Source organism: Lathamus discolor, chromosome 8 (genome assembly GCF_037157495.1).
Source record: "Lathamus discolor isolate bLatDis1 chromosome 8, bLatDis1.hap1, whole genome shotgun sequence".
Taxonomy (NCBI): Eukaryota; Metazoa; Chordata; class Aves; order Psittaciformes; family Psittacidae; genus Lathamus; species Lathamus discolor.
The window spans coordinates 16,135,776-16,159,910 of record NC_088891.1 but is presented as its reverse complement, the minus strand read 5'-3'; the positions used below and the strand labels follow the sequence as shown (position 1 = coordinate 16,159,910).

At 38.3% G+C, this 24,135-nt stretch overlaps 1 protein-coding gene across 1 annotated transcript in view; it reads left to right on the top strand.

Annotated features, from left to right (window-relative positions):
• The first annotated feature begins 289 nt into the window (after positions 1 to 289).
• The window catches only part of THSD4 (thrombospondin type 1 domain containing 4), a 312,906-nt gene continuing 289,060 nt past the window's right edge, over positions 290 to 24,135 (top strand). The window contains exon 1 of the mRNA XM_065688400.1: positions 290 to 1,842. The gene's annotated coding sequence lies outside the window, so the exon portion shown is untranslated. The remainder of the gene's footprint in view (positions 1,843 to 24,135) is intronic.

Here is a 24,135-nt window from a genome sequence, read left to right as displayed (position 1 = left end):
GCCATTGTTAGATTATTCCAAGTATTATGAGCATTTAAAGGCATTCTTATTAATCAGTTATTTTCATTTATTAATGTAAAGTATGAACAGTTCTTAACTAAACAAATGTTGCAAAATACGTCCAATGTGCTTGGTGACAAGATAGAAATACATGTGTTACTCTGATGTAAGTTTATGTGAGTTCAGTTAGACATAGCCATTTCTGGTGGTGAGCTGACAGGTTGCAAGGTAGCTGCTGTCTCATATGCAGTGACTATGATGTTCTGGGCAACTACAAAAAAAGGAGGTAATCTGCAGATGGTGTTTGTAGTGAACAGATTTTTCATATATTCTGTGGATTCCTGTTCACTGCGTTTTCAGTTTTATTTAAAAGGAAAAATAAGTGCTTTGCATCTTTAAAGGAAAAGTGAGTTACGCTGGCTGAAAATTACTTCAGAGCTGCTAAGGACTCTTTAACTTTGTTGTTTCCATTTTTTAAATTGCATGAATCTTAATCTCGTTGCTGGGGAGGATAATTGAAAGAATGTAACTCCCACAGGTTGAGATAAGAACAGTCCAGTAACTAAGGTATAACACAAATCACTGCTGCTACCACCAATAATATTAATGATAGGGGAAATAACAAGGGGAGAGAATACGATACCACCCGCTGACCGAGCCCGACCGAGCAGTGAGTGCCCTTTCAGGTAACTCCCAGTTACATCCCGGGCATGACGTGCTGTGGTATGGAATACCTCTTTGGCTAGTTTGGGTCAGGTGTCCTGTCTCTGCTTCCTCCCTGCTTCCCCCCTTTCCCTGGCAGAGTATGAGACTCACAAAGTCCTTGGTCGGACTAAACATCTGAGCAGTAACTAAAAACATCAGTGTTATCAGCGCTGTTCCCAGCCCGAAAGTCAAAAGCAGCTACTAAGAAGGAGGAAAAATGACTGCTACTGCTGAAGCCAGGACAAGAAGAAACCAAAAAAGGAACCACAGGTGATCTGAGAAAGTTGACTTGGTTACTTGCTCTTTCTGCTGTGTTGGTACTGAACTTTTGTTCTTGCTTGATGATGCTAGCTGTAGGCTCACTCTCAGGGATTAACTAGAGGCTGTGTCAGGAAAGTATACTAATAGATACAGGTATGCTCAGGACAGTTTCCAAATTCGATCAACATATGTTGCCCATTTAAGGTGAGTCATGTCTTCCTCACTGCAACAATCTTTGTCACTTTGCTGGCACAAACGAGCATTTCAGTAATACGTATCTTGATACGTGATTTATGAATGTGTTTGAGGTCTTTCAGCATGACAGATTAGTGTCAATTGTAAAGATTTTCATACTGAAGAATATTTAGTTTAAGACATCTGTGCAGCCTCACTGCTGACTAGCTCTCATTTTTTTATTCCAGAGACACTTTTTTATAAAATACACTTGTCAAACTCATCCAAAATTGTATAAAGAGGCCATAGGATAAAAAGCAGTGCCTTTGAGAGGATCATCCCCTGTTGGCCTTCGTTTTAACAGCAGCAAAAGTGAAATAAAAACACGTGGTTGCATTAGATATCTGGTAATGAGCTGACAAAGGTGTTAAGGTAGCCAGGTGCTGTATATCTCATCTGTAATGTATGTTAAATATTGGGCAGCTACAGAGAGTAAGGCAGACTTGTGTATTTTTAGAGGTGTGAGAACTGTTGTGGGAAGCCAAATCCTTGTATATTTCTCCTTCCCTGCTCCCCTTAGGAGGCTCACGCTTTCCCCACCCTTTCTTTCTAAGCTGTTAGTATATTTTGTCATTATTTAAGGAAAATATTATCGGCATTACTTACAGCTTCAGTGCTTGGTCCAACAGAAGACAGGCACAGGTAACTTTTTCCTCATCTCTACAGTGGGAAAGGGCTACAGAGAGGCTATTGCTTAATTAGTATTTGTTATTGGTGTCAAGCTAAAGTGCCATGAATGTGTTACGTGGAGAGGCCCAGAGGAAGCATGCTAGGGGTAGGGGCACCTGTCAGAGGGAAGCAAAGGCAGTTCTAGCACATGTAGTGCTAGATTCAGTGGGAATTTTTTTTCCCCTGGCACTTTTTTTGAAGGTTGGGTTTTGGGGTTTTTTTATTGCTCTAAATTCAATTGAATCAGCAGATGAGACAATCTGTTCCTTGGCTGCCACTGACACAGATCTTACTAAGTAGCATTTTCACCTGTAACACTCAGAGGTCAAGTATAGCCTGGATTTTTTAATTTTATTTTTTAAACTAGTCTGACTTAAGTTCTAAGGAGAAATCATGACACTTTTTTTATTGCTCATTGCACCTATAGGATGAGTGGACTTTGTGATAAATGGAATGCATTGAAAGTGGGTATTTTTGTGGGAGCTTATGTGCTAAATATTTAACATCTCTTGAAAATGTTTGCTGATGTAGAGGACTCTTGCTGTGGGTTCCTTCATTTGTTTCAGAATGCAATCAGTTCAGTGATTCCTAATCAGAAGCATTTGGAAGTCTAGAACAGGATTGCCAAAATCTTGCTTTTGGTCTCACAGTATTTTTTATGGCAATTTATGTTTCAACTAAAAATCTTGTAAAACCTTTGGTGTCTTTAGCAGCTCAATTAAAAATTATTTCAGAAATTTGGCTGATATTTTTTTTCCTATTTTGGACAAAGTTTCATAAGACTTAACCCTTCCAAAGGCAGTTTTGTGATGTGCTCAAGACTATTTCTTTCGTAAAGTGTATTTTCTTCAGCAGGGTTTACAGAATGTTGTTGTGGTTAACTTGATGACTATAGCTGTTTATCTTGTTTTAAGTCTGGATTAAAACAGTATGATGTCAGATTCTGTTTGGCTTTCTTTCATTCTTGCATTGTGTGATGACATCAGTCTTCATATCAGAGAGAATTAGGGCTTGAGTTCTTGGCAGGAATTATGATACTGGGATCAGGATTTTGGCTTGAGTAAACTCCAGGGTGATCTCCTGGAAATGAATACCAATCACTTGTACACAGTGAAACCAAGCAGTTATGTGCAGTTTGCTTATTGTGGGCCAATAAAGGTTTTTGTTAACTTTTTTTAAGGTCCTGGGGTTCTTGGCAAATCAGCATCTACTTTCAGATCTAAGAAATGAGCACCTGCGTTAGTAAGAAATTAATTTTATCACTCCTATCCTAGGAGGAGACTGGAAAAACTGTGATTCTTGCAGCTGCACCTGAAAGTTTATGCTACCTTATGGTCATTCATAGGTGAAGGAACTGGCTGGAATTTTGTGGCTGGAATGGAGATCAGGAGAAAACCATCTCAAAATCTATAATTTAGGTCTTACTGTTTTTATCTCTCTGAGGCTGTATTGAGAAGGGGAGGAGGAGTGGATGGGTGGCAAAAGTGGAGGAGTGTGGGCTATGAGATAGGGAGGGACTATAATGGCAATTTGCAGTCCATATGATTTTTAGAAGTGCATTTTCTAGAATGTGGGGAATTGGGCAAAGCAGCTGCCTCTGGTGCAGCATAGTGCTGTGGAGCAGAGGAAAGCCTATGTCACTGCAACTGCGTGAAATAGAGGGCTAAATGCAAGAGTGAGCTGGAAGCACAGATTGCAACTTTGATTTCAGGCCTGTAGAGCTTGGCAGGTCACTGTAATTTTCAGTGAGAAATATGTGCACCCCAACCTCAATGAACATTGATCTTATCATAACATTCTCTAACTGTTCTCTTTGGTTGCTCTCCCAATTCATTCCAGAAGGCGGCTTTCAGCAAGCTGTTAGAACAGGGTGTCTCTGTCATGTGTCACGTCTGTGATTCAGATCACTATTGAATGTTTTTTACTACTTTATTTACACTAGAAACTCCTACTGATCACTTTATAAAGTACCAAAGAATATGTATCTCACATTAATACCTGTCTCAGTTTAGAAAGGGTAGGGCCTTTTACCCTTTAATAACCCTTACTACATGATGTCTCTTTCCTGGTACTTTGCCAGAGACATTCCCAGGCAGCATTGTGTCTTATGAAAACAGTAACTCTGCAAACTTTTATGTAAATCTGTGCTACCAGTCAGCTTCGTGTATTCTGGAGGGAGCAGTTAACTTGCTTACTGCTATTAAAGGGTTAATACAATTCTTGAAAAGCATTTTCTTATTTCTGTTCTGTGTTAGAGCAGATAAACTCTAGAGAAATTCCAGCTAGATGAATTGTTTCTGTTGGAGCAGCAGCCATTCCCATCTGCTGCCTCTGCTGGGAAAGTGGCACATCATTTCTGAAGAGATAAAAGGTGTGATCTAGGATAAAGTTCCCCTGGTCCAGATTTGAAAAGCACTGCAAATGGATGGGAGGTGGTGGGTGACAGCAGCTTGGTATTGACGTCTTTCCTTGGTGCTACTCAGATAGGAGCAGAAAACATTTTATTGGCAAATATAATGCACATGTATATCTATTATATTGTCCCCTTGCAAGACATATAGCAGGGAAGGGTCCAACCCAGACACCTATTCCTGTTTGCTGGGGAGAAGTCTGTAATTTGAGCTGGCTCATTAGTGTCTAAGGATAGAATAGAACCACTCATCTTTTTCATGTTGTCTGGGATGTTCATTTGCTAACCTGCCAGCAGTCCAGTGCCAAATGTCTTCCTCAAACATGGGATTTAAGAGGATAGCCTATTATTTCAGGATTCTCTCAGAGATCGTTATATTGCTGCCCTCAAGCAAGACATGCTTGCAGAACCTGTGCAGATCAAAGGTTTTCAGTCTGAAAAGGCTCCTCAATGATTTGATGTCTTGCAAAATCAGAGACAGACATGCACAGAATCTTCACACTGGCCTAAATAAACAGACCACTTTACAGAAAACAATGCTGTTACACCATTATGCCTCTCCCAAATAGTTTAAAAAAAAAAAAAAACAAAAACCCAAATATTTTCTCTGGCAGCACCTGAGCTTTAGGCTTTTTTTTAATCTTTCTTTTTCAATTCAGCAATTTTTTTGATTGATTCCTTTATATTCCCGTCAACATCTACTCATACTGTATTTCAGTGTGGTCTGGCCAACAATCTGGATATAGAGACAAAAATCTTTAGTCTTATTTAACCAAGTTAGAAGAGATGTATATTCATCCTGAAATGTGGGGTTGTCCCTGCAATATGTTACAGCAGTTTTGTCTCAAGACTTCTGGAAGTTTCTAGCTCTAAAGAAGCTTTTAAATGCTACTTCATTGGCCTTGAGCACTGCTAGTTTTTTTCTGGACCTGCAGCTAAAATCAATGTCCAACCTGTACCAATATTAATCTTCTAATCCGTCCAATGTACCTGCATGCAACAGGGAATGGAATTAGGATTACATGGAGCTACATAAAGCATGTTGCAGCTGTGTACGGAGCTTTGTCCTTAGAATTGTACTGCTGGAGAATGCAGCTGTTCTTTGCATTGCTGGAATTTGGCTGGCTCTGCAGCAACATCCAGGCCTTCTTGGACGTTTTGTGATAAAAATACAGCACTGCTAGTGCTCCTGCTTTTGTTATTAGTGGAGGTGCAAGTACTTAAAAATACTTCTTGCTTTTTCAAGAACTTAAGCACAGACAGTGCTGCAGAGAACTCCTTTCTGTCTGTGTCTCATTTGCTTGATCCGTATCTGGAACTGAAAAGGACCAGGAGGATCCCACCTAAATAAATCTGTAAGACTTAGTGATGCGCCCCTCAGTCTCAGCTTTGATATTCTTTCTTTAAAGAAAAGTTAGGCTTTGGCTGTTCTAGTAGTACGGAAAACCTCAAAAATGTGAAGGCAGAAGTTTGCAAAGAGCTTTTAACAGCAGTGGAAGGTGTGAACTACTGCCTTTACCTCTTTTGGGTGTTAGCTCAAATACTCAAGTGGTGTCTAGCCATGTATGTTAAGTATTTTTTTTCCTTAAAATGAGTGACAAAACAAGAGACCACAGAACTACATGATGTCGGGTGGGGGATGGATCATTTTGATGCCTTAAGCTAGTGGCATTTTGGGAGTTGCTTCTGGTCACTGGAGTTAGAAAGTCCAATATTAAGCTTTGGTGGGATGAGAACCAAGGAGCAGGGATGATAGATTTTTGGCAGCTCTGAGGTGTAGTTTATCCTGTAGGAAGAAATTCTATCACCCTTCACCTACAGTGCTACTCTAACTGTTATTAAACAGGAAAGCATTAAAACAGTTTCAAGACTGAAATGAGATGCTCCTTCCTGACGTCCCGAATGCTTACTGCTTGGTTATTGGTTTAAGTTTTTTTTTTTTACCCTATCACCTTCTTTAGTTCCTTTTTCTTTAATAAACTCAGTTTTGATTCTGATCAGACAGGAATATACATACCAATCTGTGGATATGGGAGCTGAGGGAGGTGAAAACAAGCCTCTTTATGAAGGAAAAATTACATCCATATTACCTTGCTTGGGTCCAGTGCCCCAACTGATTCTTCAACTTAATGGAGTTAAGGACTCGCTGGATGTCTCACTGCAGTGGTTCAGGTTTTTGCTGTATGCAGGTTTAGCATGCTAGGACCATTCTGTGTTGTATGCACACATCAGGTACATGCTTTCTCCACAAGCTGCCTACCCAAAGCAGAATTTGAATGTCACCAAGAGATCTTAACTGTAGAATGGGGGTTAGATACTTTCTTATAACTAGGTCAACGAGATACAGAGTTTGTGTTTTATTACTAGCAGCAGAAAAATGTCATTCTGTTACAAGCATTTAAAAGCAAAACAAAAAAAAATGTTTCTATAATAGTCATCCATAGAGTTTGGATAATGGTATTTTAACAGTGTTAGGAATTCTAACTGTCACAAATTAGGCCCAGTAAGTACTTTAATTCATATTTCCCTAAAATTGCTCATTCTATATTCTGCAGAATCACATGGAAATTTATGATTGCTTAAAATCTTAGTTATTAAGTTCTATGCTATATACACTACTTACTATGCTAAACCTGTACCTACCTATAGAGTAGTTTTCATAGCTGTGCAAACTACTTACCTCCTCGTATTTGTGCACTTTTTCATGTTTTATTTTTCTAGAAGCAAATATGTTAAGGTGTATAAGCCTACTTCCCTGAATTTCATTCCCTGTTTTATTAAGTGTTTCATTTTGTGCATACAGTTTTGTCTCACTCCACCCACCTTTAGTCTATAGCATTTATCAGAAGCCTAGCAAGCTAAAAAATCTGAAAGAGTTTATCCTGTCTTATCTACTACACTAACAGCTATGCTTTGATCGTGTAAGTAAAGAGGGGACTACCTGCATGCTTGCAGCAGCTTTATTTATTTGATGAATGCGGTCAGTCTGAAGTCACCTTTGGATCACTTCCACATTCAGACTTGTCTTTGTACAAATAAGAACTGCTCTGTTGTGGGAACCATCAGTCTGTACCCCCAGATTTTTGAAGTGGAAGATCATACTTTATAATGGTAGAAATTTAGGCTGGGACAAAGAAAGAAAATGCAAATATGAAGCCACTTTTAAAAGTCTTTTCTTCTTTCTTTGCCCATCAAGCCTCTACAAAGAGACAGAAGGAAAATTTTTTGTTTAGAAAGAATAGGCTTTAGCCTAGATACTCACAAGTTAACTAAAAGCCTGTCTTTATGTTCCCTTCTGCCATCCTTTTTTCAGAAGCTGAATGGGTAGATTAATACTTCTGTTGTGTGTGTATGTACACGAATGTTTATGTGTGTGTTTGCATGAATGCTTTTGTATATGCTATACATAAAATATTTGTACAAAGTAGTTATTGACAACAGGAAGTGCAGTTGTGTGTTTCCCAGCGTTGTACATTCTAGAGCGACCTGAATCTGTCATATAAAGTAGTAGGTCATAATGCTCAACAATTTATCTTATACCAAAGATAAATTGACACTTTCACACCAAAGGTAGGACACTTACTGGTTCAGCAGGTATCACCAACATTTTATTAGGTGGAAGCAATGGAACTTTATCTTGTGATTTTATGAATCGGTCACAGCTGGTTATCCTGTGCGTTTCATACAGATCTGCTATAAACATCCTAGTTTACTTTTTTCATCGGTAAGTGGAAATATAACTCACACAATACTCTTAGTACAGACCTGCAGGAGCTTAATTCTCTTCCACTGATTATTTACACTTAAGAATAATAAAGCTTCCACTGTTGCACTAAATGCCATTTTATATTTTTTGTAAGAAGAAATCTGATTACTGGAACTATGTTGATTGCATTTAACCTCTGTAGTATAAGTTGGTTTACATAGATAAATCCTGTTTCTTAGAAAATACTTACATTGCACCCTAGGTATTTTCCCTGTCTGTGACAACTCTAAGGATATTGTGAGAGTTCTGATAGGAAATACACTCCATTAAGTAGTTATTTCCTCAGATGGTAAATACAGTTGAGTACATTTCTGAAATTGCTGTAGAATTCAATTTGAAATAATAAACCTTGCTCTATTTTTTTGTTACTATTGTCTTTTATAAAAACATGTACTAAATATTGCCATAAATATTAACTTCATACATGATTTTAAGGTCTTTTCTAACCCTAACTGTTCTATGATTCTGTGATTCTCTCTGTCTTTTCTTGGGTCACATTTAAACAAAGGATTTGTGTGAAAGTTTTTCAAGCATATACTTAAATACTGCAGTAAGTGCTTTTAGCCGAGCATGACTTTGTATGTGTTGTTGAGGTAGGACACTGTTAGTAATAGTTATCAACTTAGTCTCGCTTAGTGAAATTAGGGTTGCATCCTCTGCTCCTTCCAGGTGGAGAGGGTGATAGAGATTTCTTCTACTCTTCAAATTTGAAATCACGGGAGTGAGAACATTCTTTTCTTTGGTGGTGTTGGAGTTTAGTTCATTTCCTTAAATTTATGACAGTGCTTGAAGGAAGACTTTTTTTGTTTTCTTTTACTTTGTTTAGAACCAGGGGCCAAGCAGTTGCAGAATTCAATAATCCAAGACAGGGCTATTAAACAGACATGCGAGAGGCCTTTTAGGACACTGGAACAAACTCAGCAAAACTGAACATTTGGTGAAAGAAAGAGGAAAACTGTTATATGCCACTTTGAAGATATTTTCATTTTCTTGCAGGCAAGTATGATGACTTTAATGTGTAGACTTCCACCATTCTACAGTTCTTTCGTTGATTGGATTATAAATACTTCTACTACTGCTTTGTATCTCAGTGTGATTTTTCAATCTCCTTTTGTTAAAAATAAATCCATCACCAAAATTGGAGCAACATCTTCCATGAAACAACTGGTAAGGAGAGGAACTTAGCAGGCAATACATGTAAGTCTATACACCTAAACCTGTTGTCAGTCAACAGTTGTTTAAGCCTGGTAACTGAGTGAAAAAGGCATGAACTTGCACCTTTTGTCTTGAGTGTGATTGCTTAGCAGGATCTCCCTCAGTTCACCGCTGATTTTCAGCTGTTTCCAAATTCCTTATTCCAGAACTTCTGTGTGAAAAGTTACAAGCAAAGTTTCAAGAAGTGTTAAGTATGTATGTTCTTTTTCAGGAGGCTTCAAGTAATGAATGAGAGATAGTGCCCTTTTGGAAAGCGAGTAAATAAGTAATTTGTGCCAGTTCCTGGAGGTCAGGAAAAGGTAAAGTAGCAGCACAGTAATTTTAACCTGTATCTACATGTATGCATGAGTGCCTCCAATCTTCATAAAAGCCCTGACCCAAAAGTAGAAGACTAAGTTTGTCTTTGCAAAGACAGTAAGGTTGGATATTGAGAAGAAAAACAAAAAAAAAAAAAACCCAACAAAATAATAAAAAGAAAAAAGCCCACCAAAACCAAAGTCAGTCCTGAAATTCTGAAGTCAGTTCCATAGATTTTAAAATCATTCACTTTTGTCTACAGTAGAAAGGTCCAGGTAAGCCCTGTTGCATTTTTCCCCCTCACAGGACATGAAATTCACTGTACATGATAAATGCATTTATTTGATTATTCCCTCCTCCCTTCAAAAACTGCTCATCTGTTTGTTGTCAAAGATTCACTTCCTCATCCAAATGCTTACCTTGTAGGGCCTGGAGAAGTATGTTCCATTTATTTACTTTTCCCTCAGGGGATCTTGAGAAGGTTCTTTATGGTTTTGTCTTGGTTTTGTTTTGGGGACGTTTTGTTTGTTGTCTTTTTTTTTTTTTTTTTTTATGAAAAAGTGTGAAAGAAGAGAAGTGGGATGTAAAACTGCAGACTGATAGATTCTAAAAAGTTAGAAAAGTTTTCCCCTTAACTGTTAAAACATTCTTGTAGCTTTTCTTTAAAAACATAAATACATGTGCACAAACACTGTGGTGTGTTTAATACTGTAATAGTAATGTCTTTTCCATGTCTTTCCATAAGTTTGGCTATCTTATAAAACTTGAGGTTATTTACAGGGTGGGGGGAGTAAGAAACTGAGTAAAAAGCATGTTAGATGCTAGCACCTTTTTTTCTTTCCTTTTACGCTTGGAACGTTTTGTTCAGCAGCATGCACGTCTGTGTGAGTTCACTGACTGCTGCCTAGGCAATGGCAGGTTCTCCAGATATTTTGATTCTGTTCAGGAGGAGGCTGTCCAAGCGTACAGAGAGCAGGGCTAAAGGCAGCCTATGAGCACGTAGGACCAAAACATCAGAAAGCTTTTGGAACGTTTCCTTGGAAAGGTTTGAATGCTGCAAATGTTAGACTTGGGGATGAAATGACTTGGAGCATTGATCTCAGTAAGAACTAAGTGAACGGAAAATTATTTATGTGGGAGACTAATGTGTAACTAAATGTGTAATTAAAAATTTAGAGGTAACTTTTCTTTTTTCAACAGAACACTGTTCTGCTTAGAGCCAAGCAATAGTTCGCATAACTGCTTAAGATTTACAGAGCATTTTTCTTGGCACTGGGTAGTAGTTTGTTATTCTCAAGCATAATGACAGTTGTTCATAACACCAGGAGTCCTTTTGCAACTACTACTCTTGTTGCCTGAGACAGAACAAAGGTTGGACGAGCATTAGAGAAGAAATGGAGAGGGCAAAAATAACTGTTTAACTCTGTCATTCCCCTGAAAGGTACACAGAAACCCCTTGTATTTCAAGTATCTTGGAGATAGAGCTGAATCCATTAATGCATCATGATGGAATTTGTGCTTTAAATATCTCTAATACTCTTGATAGTGGTTGTAAGGGAATAATTGTGAAGTGAACATGTAGGGACAGCAGTGAACATACCAGCGTTTTTGAATGTTGAAAGTATTAGTATGAGGCATTCCGGAAGCTACATTCATTAAGTATTTGTGGCTTACGACTGCAAGGGAGCACCAGCTGCCCTTTCTTCTCCTACAATGCCAGTTGTACCACACCTTAAGCTTCACAGTATTTAGAATTTCAATTCCAAATTCAGTGAATTACCCTTAAATACTTTAATATCTTATTCAAGATTACTCACTAGTTACATTGCCAAAATGGGAGAAGAGCCAAATATTTTGGCTCATTATCCCATAGTATAGCCTTTACACTGCACTTTCTGCTTTTATTAGTAATTACCAAATCCTCATCTTTGTCAAAGCAGGCAGTTCCTCAAATAGTTATACTTGGTGATCTTTTATAGAGGTACCAGTATTTGGTACTGCTGGTTCAATTCCCAGGGATCTGATAATGCTTAGTTCAAATAAGATAATAATTTTAGATTAATATCTGAAAAACCTTTGCTTGTACTTTTAGTCTGGATCAGCTGGATAATGATACTTATCCCATTCTGGGAAAGCACTGGTTGAGTGTGACAGCAAAACTGGAATGAACTTCCTTGAGCTAGGGTCCTTCCCAGGACCCACTAGAATGGATGTGATTTTGCTAGCAGACACTGGTTAGTTTGGGATTTGGGGATTTTCTTCTGTTGGCTCAGGACCAGATCCCAGAGCAATGTGATCGTGTCCAAGTCAGCCATGCATTGAAGAGGTGTCGAACCAGGTGGACTCCTGAGACCTCTGTTGTTCTGTATTGTCAGTAAGAGCAGACTTAGATTCCCAGTTGTATTGGCCTGTCTTAGAGTCCTTCTTAGTCCTCTTAAACAAAAAATTACTTCCCAGATTTTAACTGATGCTAAAAAGTGGTTAAGCAGTTCTAAGCTAAATTTTTTAATCTTGCAACAAGCATTCTTTTTGTGTGCGTTCCCCTGAAATAACATTTACTTACATATTACTAACGGATTTATAAAATCTCTGAGTAATCATTAACTCAATATCATTAATTTCATCATAAATTTTTGTTATTGTTAGTACTGTAGTTGAAAATAGCCAAGCAGCTGTGACAAATTTGGGTAAGGAAATGAAGTTGCCATTCCTTTGTTTTCCATGTGTTTTCTGTGTCATGGTGTGTGCTGATCTTTTTATTTTTTTGTAATCTGACATTGGAGGCTTGCTTCATACAGTGCTGAGCACTGAAAAAAGAAAGTTTTGTAAGAACAGAACACCCAGATCAAGCTCAAAGCTTGTCGGGTTTCAGGTTTTCTGGCTTCCATGTAGAAGCCTTCCACTGATGATTTAGGATTGTTCTTGGTTTCAGGTTGGTGCAGAGCAGTGATTTCTTGAAAACTGACAGTCAGTTTTTTCGCTGGGCTAAAATATCAAAGAGGAGGACAAAACTAACTTCCTCTCTAATAAAAGCAATTTATGGAAGTTTTGGGACTCGCAACATTTTTATTTCTGGTGCAAACTACAGACTTATCGTTACATGAGGTTGCCTGATTCTGCTAAAATGATCACCACTGCAGTACTGTGAAACTAAGAAGCAAGGTTGTTAGTTCAGTAGCTATTTTCAGAGTGTCATTTAAACCAGTTCAGAATCTATCAAGAGAAGAGATATGGAATTAATAATTACTATAGTCATATGGTGTACAGTAGTGATTTCAGTTTTCTTTATAGAATCACAGCACCAATCTGTAGTGAAAAAAGTCTAATCACAGGGCAGAAACTCAGAGTACATTAGCAGGAAATCTGAGGCTCTGAGGAGCTGTGGTGTGAACACTCCTGCAAATCCTCCACTATAAAACTACAAGGGGGAAAAACATCTTTTCCAAGCTGCAGAAGTTGAAAATCATGACTGAAGGGTAAGTTCAGTTTGTAACTAACTCGAGTATAATTCAGAACAAGTTTTTTTGTCAGGCTAGTAATTTGAAATCAGCTTCTTAAAACCTAGACCCTAACAAAAAGGTTGGGTGAATTTTGATTAAATCAGAGGGGAATAAAGGAGAAGAGAGCTGCAAATGTTCATTCAGAGGATGCTTGTTTAGTCTGGACAGTGAATGCTGTAACCAGTATATTTTGAAGCAGTGCATTTCTTGACTAAGACTGCTATGCCCTTTCTACTTTCTTTTGGCTCCTTTTTTAATGTAGCTGCTGGGCTGGCTGACTATAAATCTATGCTGAAAGTATCTTGTTAGCATCTTTGACCTCTGCAATCTTTGCATCTATTCCTTTTAGGAAGAAGATACGAAGGTAGCATCCAGCAACTGCCCTCCTTGAAAGTGATTTTCTAATGGTAGGATAAAGGAGGGTGCAGCATCTTGTGCTGCAAGCATACTTGTCTTTTTTTCCAGCACAGTTGAATCTGGTCCCATTCATGTATGGGTGTCTAAAGAAGGACCTGGAAGGCACATACTAAGATGGATTTGGAGCCATTTAGTAGGATTATTGTTTCCTCAGGTTATTATGCAGAGTATGGTATGTGAAACACTACCTAAATGCTGCAATTTCAGTGATGGTTAGGCTATATTGCAGTGGGGAAATGGAAAGGCTTTGCTGTACCACTGTAATATGCCCTAGGCTGTAGTAGGTTGTCCTGGAACAAAGAAAAAACAAAATCACAAGATGCTTTCTGCTGTTTAGCTTAGTGAAAATTATGCAAAAAGATGGTGCTTAGTTATGGTCCCAGTTCAGAGCACTTGAGTTCACTTCCCAGAGAGCTAGGCAGGCTGTTCAGTCTCTCTGTGCCACATTTCCTAACCTTGAAGTGAGTAAGAATGTCCTGTTTGTGGTTTGTCTTACTTTTGCTTTCCTAGGCTATCAGCTTTTAGAATGGTGTTTTTCACTTGTCATTTGTACTGGTCTGGTATTAGGGGTCTTGGTGACCTTTCTCTTAAAAGCTGGTGTTGCACTACTGCTACTTCTGATTTTTAGAAGGCCTCCAAATGCTTAAGTTGCTGTAGTAAATACAGTTGTGTAGCTGTTTTCTGATTCCTTACTGGTCAGTAACGTCTAAAGAAAATGTTTGGTAATTGCAGTCCGGTTGTTAGCGGGCAGATGTCTCTCTCTTGGAAAGGCTGTCTCTGCAACTGGACTCTTTCCCTAGCAGAGGGAAACTTTGGACTAGATTAATACAACAGAGATACCCTCTCTTCCAAGGAATGCAGTTGTGTGTTCTGAACATCTATTCTTGTAGGATATAAAGTGTCCATAAAATACCATGTGTCATTGATTTAGCAGCTGACAGGAAAAAGAAGGACTCTGGTATAAAGCTGCAGTTCTTTGGGATTTGAAGAACTTTGTGTTGTGAATTGTTGTATCAAAAATAATAATTCTGTAATATGCAATTATACCTTCAGGATAAACTCAACTGGTGAATTGGTGGATGCTCATGGACAAGAGCTGAAATTGTTGGAATCAAAACTGTATAAGGATGGATTAAAAATCTTGTGGGTTTCAATACTTGATATTGAATGCTTATCTTTGTTCAGTCAACTACTTGTTTGTTAGACATGTTTTCTTCCAGCTGTGGAGAAGATATTTTCTTCAGTATAATGCATTGCAATTTGAAGTGCAAGTCTTCATGTGAAGATCTGAGGTTCCTTAGGATTTTTGCTGAAGATGCTGTGTAGGGCCTTTTAGGTGGGATTTCTTTCTTGTATGTGTCTCTCTTACCACCAAGATATTCTCAAGCAGGGCTTTTAATGCAGATATTCCTGTTGTTTGCTTTTCAAATATATGCAGTTTTTATACATTATATATATTTATATCATATATATATATATATATAATGTATATTGCTGATTTCTCCAGGTAGCCAAAAGAGGTCTTCCTAAAATATTTACTGGAGTGCTTGGGTACAGAGTCCTTATGCATATGTTGGTCTTTGAAAATTTATAAAGGATCTATATGCAGAACTCTGTTCAGTTACAGACATGCAGGTGAACAAAGGGTTGGAAGGCAAGCTAGTTGTATCATTGTAGAGAAGGAAAGAAAACAGGAGTGGAATTGTAGGACTCTCCTGGATCTCTGATTTGTACTCAGGACAGCTGAAAAACGTCTGTAATTAAGGAAGGCATGGAAAAAATACAGAAAGGAATATACTGATGCTAGGTTTAAGATTTAGCTCCGTGAAACCAGAGAGATGCCTTTAAGTGAGGGTAAGTATAACTAGCATTTGAAGTGATTTTGACTGCTGCTTCTGCATGATGACTGCTAGCCATTGGACCCTGGCTTGCTGTGTAACATATGGGGTGTACTTAGTAACTAGCTGGTTTTAGTTTAGGAGGAGAGTCTGGTTGCTTCATTGTTGTTTAATATTATGATCACACCCAGAGCAATAGTCAGAACTCATGCCAAACTGTTCAGTGTAAAAACAGTCTTTGCCTTGCATTGTTTCTATCCTGCAGTTCACGCCCTCTAAATGAGAGGGGCAGAGCAAGTAGAAACTTCAATCAAGCTGGGTTTTTAAAGTTAGTAAGCGATTTACAGCAGCCTTTGACTGTGAACATGGATTGGCTCTTGCACCCAAGTACACATTTTCTGAAGATTTGCATATTGATGGGGCTTTGTCTTCTGATCCAAAGGGGGTTTTGTATGATGGTAGCATGAAGGTGATCACAGCGTGTTACATTAATGAAAGGAAATTCAAAAGGTGAATTTAAAATATGCTCCATTCTCTCGTATGGGCCTCATCAGCATCATCAGCAGAAATTCATAGATTTAGATCATTCAGAAGTCTGGACTTCTGTTTCATTGACTTTTTTTCAAACTTTTCAACAGTGAGAGGCAAAATGAGTTCAAGTAGAAATTATTCCCAAGGGTTCTATGGCAAAGTGACATTGCCTAATATTTATGAGTGACACAAGTTTAATATCTGGCAAGAAAAAAATACATGTCTGTACTAGGAGAATTATCTCTTGCTGATATTAAATGTCAGCAGTATCGGAGCAGAATCATGGATGAATGTGGGTTTGCTGCCAGTATACACAAGAACGAAATCTGCTCAGAACCACTTTGGGAACTGGCAGTAACCTGGCACATTCTGCAGTTAGCTTTGCAGTTGCATCCTCTTCTGCACTCTGAACCAGCAATGATTAACTTCTCCAGTGTAAACAAGGATAAAGAGTCCGATTGAAAAATGCCATCAACAAGAAAATAATCTGAAGTCAAAGGAGTAAAGGAGGACAACTGTTGGTGCAGTGATTTCACAGTGCAGTTGCCTGACAGGAAGCCAAGGAAGCAGCTGCTGAAGGGAGTGATTGCCCTCACAGCAGCTTTCTGAAAGTCTGCAGATGCTGTTACACATTCTGAAGAAGCTCCGTGAATCTAAGAATACAAAATGTATTCTTCTAAGGTGTTAGAATAGTTATATTAGGACTTCCTTTATATCACCATCCCTGACAACTTCAAAATGTATTTAGACAATTTGAATGCTAACCTCAACACAACATATTATATTTTACATAAATGCTGCATAGTAGGAGAAATAAAGTGAAGATCTTCTAGGGTACAGGATGCAGACAGCTGACAGTGAATTGAGTAACTGGTGTTTTAAACAACACCTCAGGATTAGCTGATGGCTGTTGTGAACTTGGCATTTTGAAGAAATCTATGAAAGAAAATTGAATGGTCGGAGAGCTGACATTTGGCGTAGAAGTTTTAAAAATGCTTTGTGAAATATACAGCACTAGAAAAAACTTCTGTGTACAAAGTGAAGTCACTTGCTCAGGCACCTTGATATCAGGCCAGTTGTCAAATGCAAAGTAACATGCAGTGGAAGATTATCCAGTCACACATAAATTGGCAAAGCACAGGAAAAAGATGGAATATCATTGTAAATCACTCAATGTAGTTATCTGCTCAATATGAAGCAGCAGTCAGGGAAGCAAACAAGCTGTGTAAATGTTTTTAAAAAGGAACAGAAAGTACTACTGAACTTACTACAGTCTTGAGAGTGAAGTGTGCTGTAGCTGCACCAATGTACTAGGAAATGGAAGGGGAAAAAAGTGACCTCAAGAAAGACTTATGTGAGAGGAAAGTAGGACTTTTACTGTTGAAGAGAGAAGGCCTGACTGGTGTGTTCACAATGATGTGTGCTCTGAATAATCCCACCTGTGTTTCTTTTCAACTCTTCCAAAAACATGGACAGCAACAGTCAAATAGATTGGAAAGCAGTGGTTTTACATTTGCTTCTTTTTCTTTTATTCTTTTTTTTGGTGCATGAACAGTAAAACAGTGAGCAATGAAACTTGTCACCATCAGGTGTCAGTGAGGCCAAAAGAACTGCTGAATTCTTGGGTTTTTCTCTGAGGCACTACCCTTAGTTGCATTAGGAGGAAAAAGAACAGCAGATTTGACTGGGCTACTAGTGTGATTTACAGTAGCAGTTCCTACATTTCAAAATCCTATTTGAAGTGCAAGGCAATCATATTTCTATTAGTGTTAAATGCAAATCTTGATTCCTAGTCAAACTCCCCTAAGTTTAGTGCACATATCAAACATTTATTTAGGGGTATTTACAAACCCATTCAATATTCTACCAGTTCTTACTGGAAGACCTTAATATCAAAATGTTTGTATTTAAAAAGCAGGTATCTTCCTTTAGGCAGTATTCCTTTAAACTCTACAAAGCAATTATTCTTTAATATGCCAGGTCAGTATTCATCTTACTAACAGACAAAAGCTTCACAGTATATTAGGGCAGCAAGTTATAGACACGCAGGTTTTAAAAGTTTATAAACAAGGATTGCAACTTTGCTTTCCTGTTTAGAAACTCATAATTCTTTTAAGAACAATGATATGTGCTCATTCTTGCTAGAGTGGGATGAAAGCCAATGACTCTACTGAAACTTACAGAATGTGGTATCTGACTTTGGCTTGTTTCAACACTGGACAGAATTTGAGACCATTTTTTTTCCCTGCTTAGTATACATATTCACAGCTAGAATGAAAGCACATTACTGTCAGAAAGCTGTCATCTGATGAGTTGAGTTACAAACTGTCAGGGTAATGATTTCTTGCTGTTTAGGTTCTTGAAAGCTTGACATCATTTACATTCCTAGAATCGCATGTATCAAAGCATAGCATGGGAAGATTAGAGGGGGAAAAGATAAGGGTATGTATTTGCCAGCAGTCACTCATGTAAGTTAAGTTTCAATTGCAAAGTGTGCAAATACGATGATGTACCTATGCTGCCTCCATACAGTTGTGTTTTGTGCTCCAGTGGCCAGCACAAAGCTCTCTAATACCCGTGATTGCTCTGTCCTGCTTCTTACACTGACCAGAATAAAAAATGATAGGAGGTAAGTGAAAGAAGACATAATGGCAGCCTTTGGGTTTTCCAGCTTCTCCTCAGAGACCCTGCAGTGCCATCGTACAATGCCCTTTTCTGACTTGTGCCAAAGGACTGGTACATAAGTAATCCCAAATAAGTACATACTACAAGTTAATTTCTTGGTTGCTTAGAAGAGACAGTCAGTTCTGAAAGTCCAGCATGGTCAAGTTCACTTATGTCTTTTGTACCTGGTCACTACTTAATCCTTAGTGTAGAAAATGCTGTGTCAAATATGCTAGGAAATAAACTAATAATTTGGAGCTCCCAGAAGGTCCAAGTATTTTTCTTTCATCTTCCAATAGTAAGGGTGCAAAAAGAAGCAAAAAGCAAATTTCTCTGACTGACAGGACAAAACTTCCCTCCTTAAGTAATGCCCTCATATATCTAGAAAACTGCTGCAAAGTAGAAATAATAATGTGGTTTCAAATTTTAATAGGTAAAGAAGTAAAGGGCTTGAATTGCAATAAGATAAATTCTGCTTAGTTCTAGCTAATGCTTAGCTAGGGATAATGTACTACTCTTTCTTTAGGAGACTGTCAAATGTGAAACTTGGGCTTTTAAAAACACCTCTAGCAGGCGACTGGCAGATCTGATGCTGCTGTGGGGCAGAAGAGAAGTCCCTAGAATCCCTGCCATTAGCATTTTTATGATTCTGTGATCACAAGATTCATAGCCTGTGGGTTTGGTTATTCAACATTTGAAGTAGTATTATTGGGCAATTTAATAACATAGACGCAAGTGAAGACACTAGAGAGACAAGGAGTCATAAATTTAAAGAGAAAATTATATCTATTTTGATTAAATATGTGAAATACAGTGAGATTGCAGGGACAGTGTAGAAATAGTTTAGTCTGTGTTTAGGTGCCAGAATGTCTGCACATAAGCTTTAGGGAGTTCTTTCTTTTTGCTGTCCATAGCTGATGCTTACTAACTCCAGCTGTGACAAAATTTTCTTCTTAGATTAATGACATCTAAACTAATTCCAGGAAGGAGGTGAATTTAGATGTGCATTTAGTATCTGTTGAAGGCAAGGAAAAGATTTACTCAGTCTAAAATGTAGGGTAGTTTACAGGCAAAATTAAAATGTTGCTCCTGTACCTTAGATTTAAAAACTAAAATGGACTAACAGTATGTAGTATAGGAACAATTCGGGTGGGCAGAGGGATGGCCTACCTCCATCAGTGTTTTCTGTCAGTGACTTCTATTATGTATCTGTTCTATTATGATGGTACTGAGAGGCTGATGGAAGTCCTCCTATATTGTTCTTCAGGGATATCGCAAAATATGTATCAAATTTCTCAAGTCACATTTTAGGGTGTAGTTTATTATATAATAATCTTCAGCTGATACTTAGGGTTATTTTTGTACTACAAGGCTTGAGAAATAACTTCTGGCATGAATATAACATCCATGCTATTTTTGATCAGCTTTATCTTCACACATCATAACTGTGCTAACAAATCAGAGTACAAGAAAAATGGGTAAGATGCATACTTGGCCAGTGGTGAGCAGCTTTATTAGAACTGTGTGACTCAGTAACAAGCTCTGTATCTCCTATTGTCTGGCAGTTGTGATGAGGGGATGGTGATGCTCTCCCGATTGCTGAACTTATGTGTGACCCTTTGTTAAGTGTGAACTAGCACATTGTCGATTGGTAAAGCAGAGCACTGGCACCAAAACCAAGGTGTTGGAGTTGTAAACAGACCTGTTGAAATGTATGTACTGGCAACAGCTGTGGGTTTCTTTCTGTTTGAAAACAACCACCACCAAAAAAAAACCCAAGAAGCTGTAAAAGAACAAGAAATATAGCCTCAAGGGTTTTCATGTTTATGGTTCTGTGACAGTGAGTACCCACAGTGGTAAAAGAATAGAAAGAGTAAAGGAATGACTATTGGAGTAAATACTGAGGAGGGAATGTGAGTGAGCTAGAGCTGGCGCTTGCATGTGCTTTGTGGGCCAACACTGGCAGCATGCCACAGTAGGTGGAACTGTTGCAGCAATTTATGGTATAAATAACAAATCAGGCCAGACTTATCTGGTCACCTTTTGGTGATTAAAATATGTCCAGGCTCTTTTTCCCAAAACTAAAAAGGTTGCAGCAGTGGCAAGATTAGGAATAGACTCTGTGTATGTGTGTGTTCATGTGTGTATGTATGTATGTATCTATGTATCTATTGTCTTTTTCTTTAGGTGTTCGCCCTTATGAGAGAGTAGATAGTACAAAAAGGATAAAGAGGCATAGGAGTAAGAAACAGGGACTATTTCAAGAAGAGCTGGTAGTTAACATTGGCACCCTGGGAAGTTTTCAACAACTAGGAACATATTTTCTTTTCCCCCTATACCGAGCAGAGTGGTGGTTGCTCAAAATGAGCTTGGCAGAAGCTTTCTAGACAGCATCAGACCTTGGATGAAAATCTGTCTATGCGAAATTAAGTAGGGGAGGAAACTGATACAGCTTTCTTCTGTCACTTGCTTTTTGATAGACCCAAATGAAACTTGCTGTTTAATTCCTCCTTCAGCACTTAGAGGGCTGCAGTTTTCATCTGCTTCTTGGTGCTCTGGCTTCTCTCTCGAGGTGCATGATTATCAGTGATACATATCTGGATCATGACTCATCTTGTTACCTTACAGCTGGGCTTTGTAAGTGCTCCTCTTTCGCATGACACGCTGCTACGAGCCAAGCAAAACGGTTAGGCAGGTGTGAATGTCTGTAATAGAATGGACACATTTGAAGCCTTCTATGTTTTAAAAGGGAATAGAAGAATCTCTTCTATGTTATTTAGTCTAGGGAAGGCTTTTTCCTTCTCACTCCATCTCCTGTCACTTTCAGCTCTTCTATCTTCTTCAGCGGAAAAGAAGTCCTCTATTATTCCTAGCCTTGGTGTGTTGCCATGAAGAGAAGCCTGAGAATGCTGAGTGGCAACATTGCCGTAAGGATTTTAAAAGTTGGATGTTGTGTGTTTATGAATGTTACTGATTGTGTCTTGAATGTAGCAAGTCTTAGTGGTACTCTTCAGAAGTCCATGGAAAAGTTCTCTTGCTTTCTTTGAGCTGAGGCCTTTCATAACAGTTGTAATGGCTGTACAAGCTAGGCCCGTAGGAGAAGCAAAACAGAAAGAAGATGTAGAATGCTTTGGATTCCCCAGAAGGAAATATTTCCAACAGAAAAAAACAAAACAAAACAACAAACAAACTGAAACAAGCAAAACACCAAAATTAAAACCCCCCAAAACAACAAAAAAAAGCACCCTGAAGTAGTAAATCTGATTAAGTGATATGCTGAGTCCCTACTTTGTGCTCATTTTGTATCCATGGGACATGAGATCCTCCAGTGTCATCGGAGCCTTTGAAAGTAAAGAATTATGATAGTCTTTGATGATGCATATCTCCTTTCCTAAGTTCATTCATAACTGAGCCACCTTGCACAGCCAATCTGAGCAGAGTTCAGAATCGCTTTAAGACAGGGCTCTAGGAAGAGACAATTCTTTCACTTTACCACAAAAATCCACTAATGTATGAGATCCTTTGATTTCTGTGGTGGTTACAAAGGTGTTCGTAGATGCACTACAGATTTTGGTGTTTGTTGTATGTTCCCCTATGTCCTACAGTGAAACAGTATTTATTTGCTGAAACATTCTTCATAGTTACTCTTAAGGTTTGATTCTTTTTATAGGTTCTTCCTATCAGTTCTACCTATCAAAGATTATTCTCAGCTTTTAAAGTTTGTGAGCATCTTCAAACAATAGCCGTGCTCTTTGCCAAACGAGACGCAGATATGTTTCCTTCTTTCTATTATAAAGGTGTTTGCTTCTAAGTAATACATAGTTCAAATTTTGTCTGCTAAAACATGGGCCAGTAAATATGTCAAGATTCAGTATTTTGTAAGCTATTCTAGGTTACATAGGGAAGGTGTATGCTGTTAAAGGGTCTGTTATAGCAGGTTGAGTTCCATGTTGTATTTGTCTAGTCAACTAAGCAGTATCTCAGGAGAATGTCTGCACATGACTATAATCTTACTCTGCCCTGTGCAAGGATGGGCAGATGGTCTTTGCTGGGTTGTCTTATACTGTCATGGTGAAGCAAGTGAGGAGGCAGTAGCTTTATTAGTAAATTAAGAGTGCTGAATTCTTCATAAGGTGTGATTTAGGATCTGTACAACTGGCTTCTGTTTTATAATATGCATTATTACTTGTAGTACGAGTTTCTGATTTATTGCCCTGCTTGAGCAATGACCTTTCTCCCAGGAGATGTTGCTACAGCTGCAGCAGGAGAGGTCCAAAACCATAAAGGTATTTCTCTATTCTTTGGTTTTTGTTACCCATAGCTGTGTGATTCAAAGTCCCATCTTTCTAGACAGGAACTTGGTGCAGCAGGGGAGCAGCAGGATCTTCAACAACCTGCACAGGCAGGCTGGATGTCCAGTGGAACCTGACAAGAAAAGCTGAGTTTGCTTGTACAGTTGCTTTCTGACCATTTAGATAGTACGCACTTCTGGACAGTGTGTATACAGAACACACTCAAGATAAATACCTTTGAAATACTAGGCCTTTGTACTTCCTGACTAAAAAAAAAAAAGCTCTCAGTGAACAATCCTGACTGAGATAAACGATTTAATTTTATTTGATCTGATTTTGAACAATGTAAAGGCTAACAGTAATCTTGGAATTTCAAAAATTCTGTAATTATTTGAATTTTATTACTTCAATGGATTTTATTTTACAGTTTAAATCTTGACACTTTTCAGGGTTACGTTTGTGTTATCTTAATAATTAGAGTAAGGCTGGTTTTGCACTTAAACATTTTCTTACTTATCTCAATCTTCTATTAAGAAATAGTTTTATTAAATACATGAAAGCTACTGAGAGGGTGGATCACTTTCATTCTCTCTTCCTTCCCCAGATTCATTTCCCTCCCAACTCCCTTCTTTCTAGAGGAAATAGAAGAACAAAAGTGAGAAAAACAGAAAAGTATAGAAAAAGCAAATAGGAAACTTATAATTTTTCACTGTAACTTAAACTTTGTTGGAAAAGCCATCATCTCAACGCTATCAACTTTCCCCTAGGGATTAAAAACCCAAGCTTTTCTATCCAGCTCCAGTCAGGGATTGTGAGAGAATAAAGTTTGTCTTTCTACTGAATGGGCCCTGGGCTGGATCTCTGGCCAACTAATTATTTCATAATACATCAGGAAATTCTGTAGATCTCAAAGTATGCAGAGGTTTATCCTATCCAAAACAAAATGCCCTGGCTGAACTGTTTCATATTCTCTGCGTATACCAGGGAATGCTGAGTTTGTGCAGGTAGAGAAACAAACATTGTAGTTGAGTCAGAGTTACTTCTGCAGAGCATTTCTGTGGATGTGTCAAAAACCTCAGCTATGCAGTGGCGGGTTTCTCTGACTACACTTCTGATCCAGCCAACTACACCCCATTGTATCTGGAATTCCCAAATGCACACTGTCCTGGAAGCATGGGAAGCAGAGCATAATGCTATTCCATTCCATGCCTCTCCATTCTGTTCCATTCTATTCCATTTTATTATATTTTGGTTTGGTTTCTTATATTTTGTGTTACTTTATGCTATTTTATATTACCTTATGTATTTTTTTTTTGTTATTTTATGGGGTTTTGTT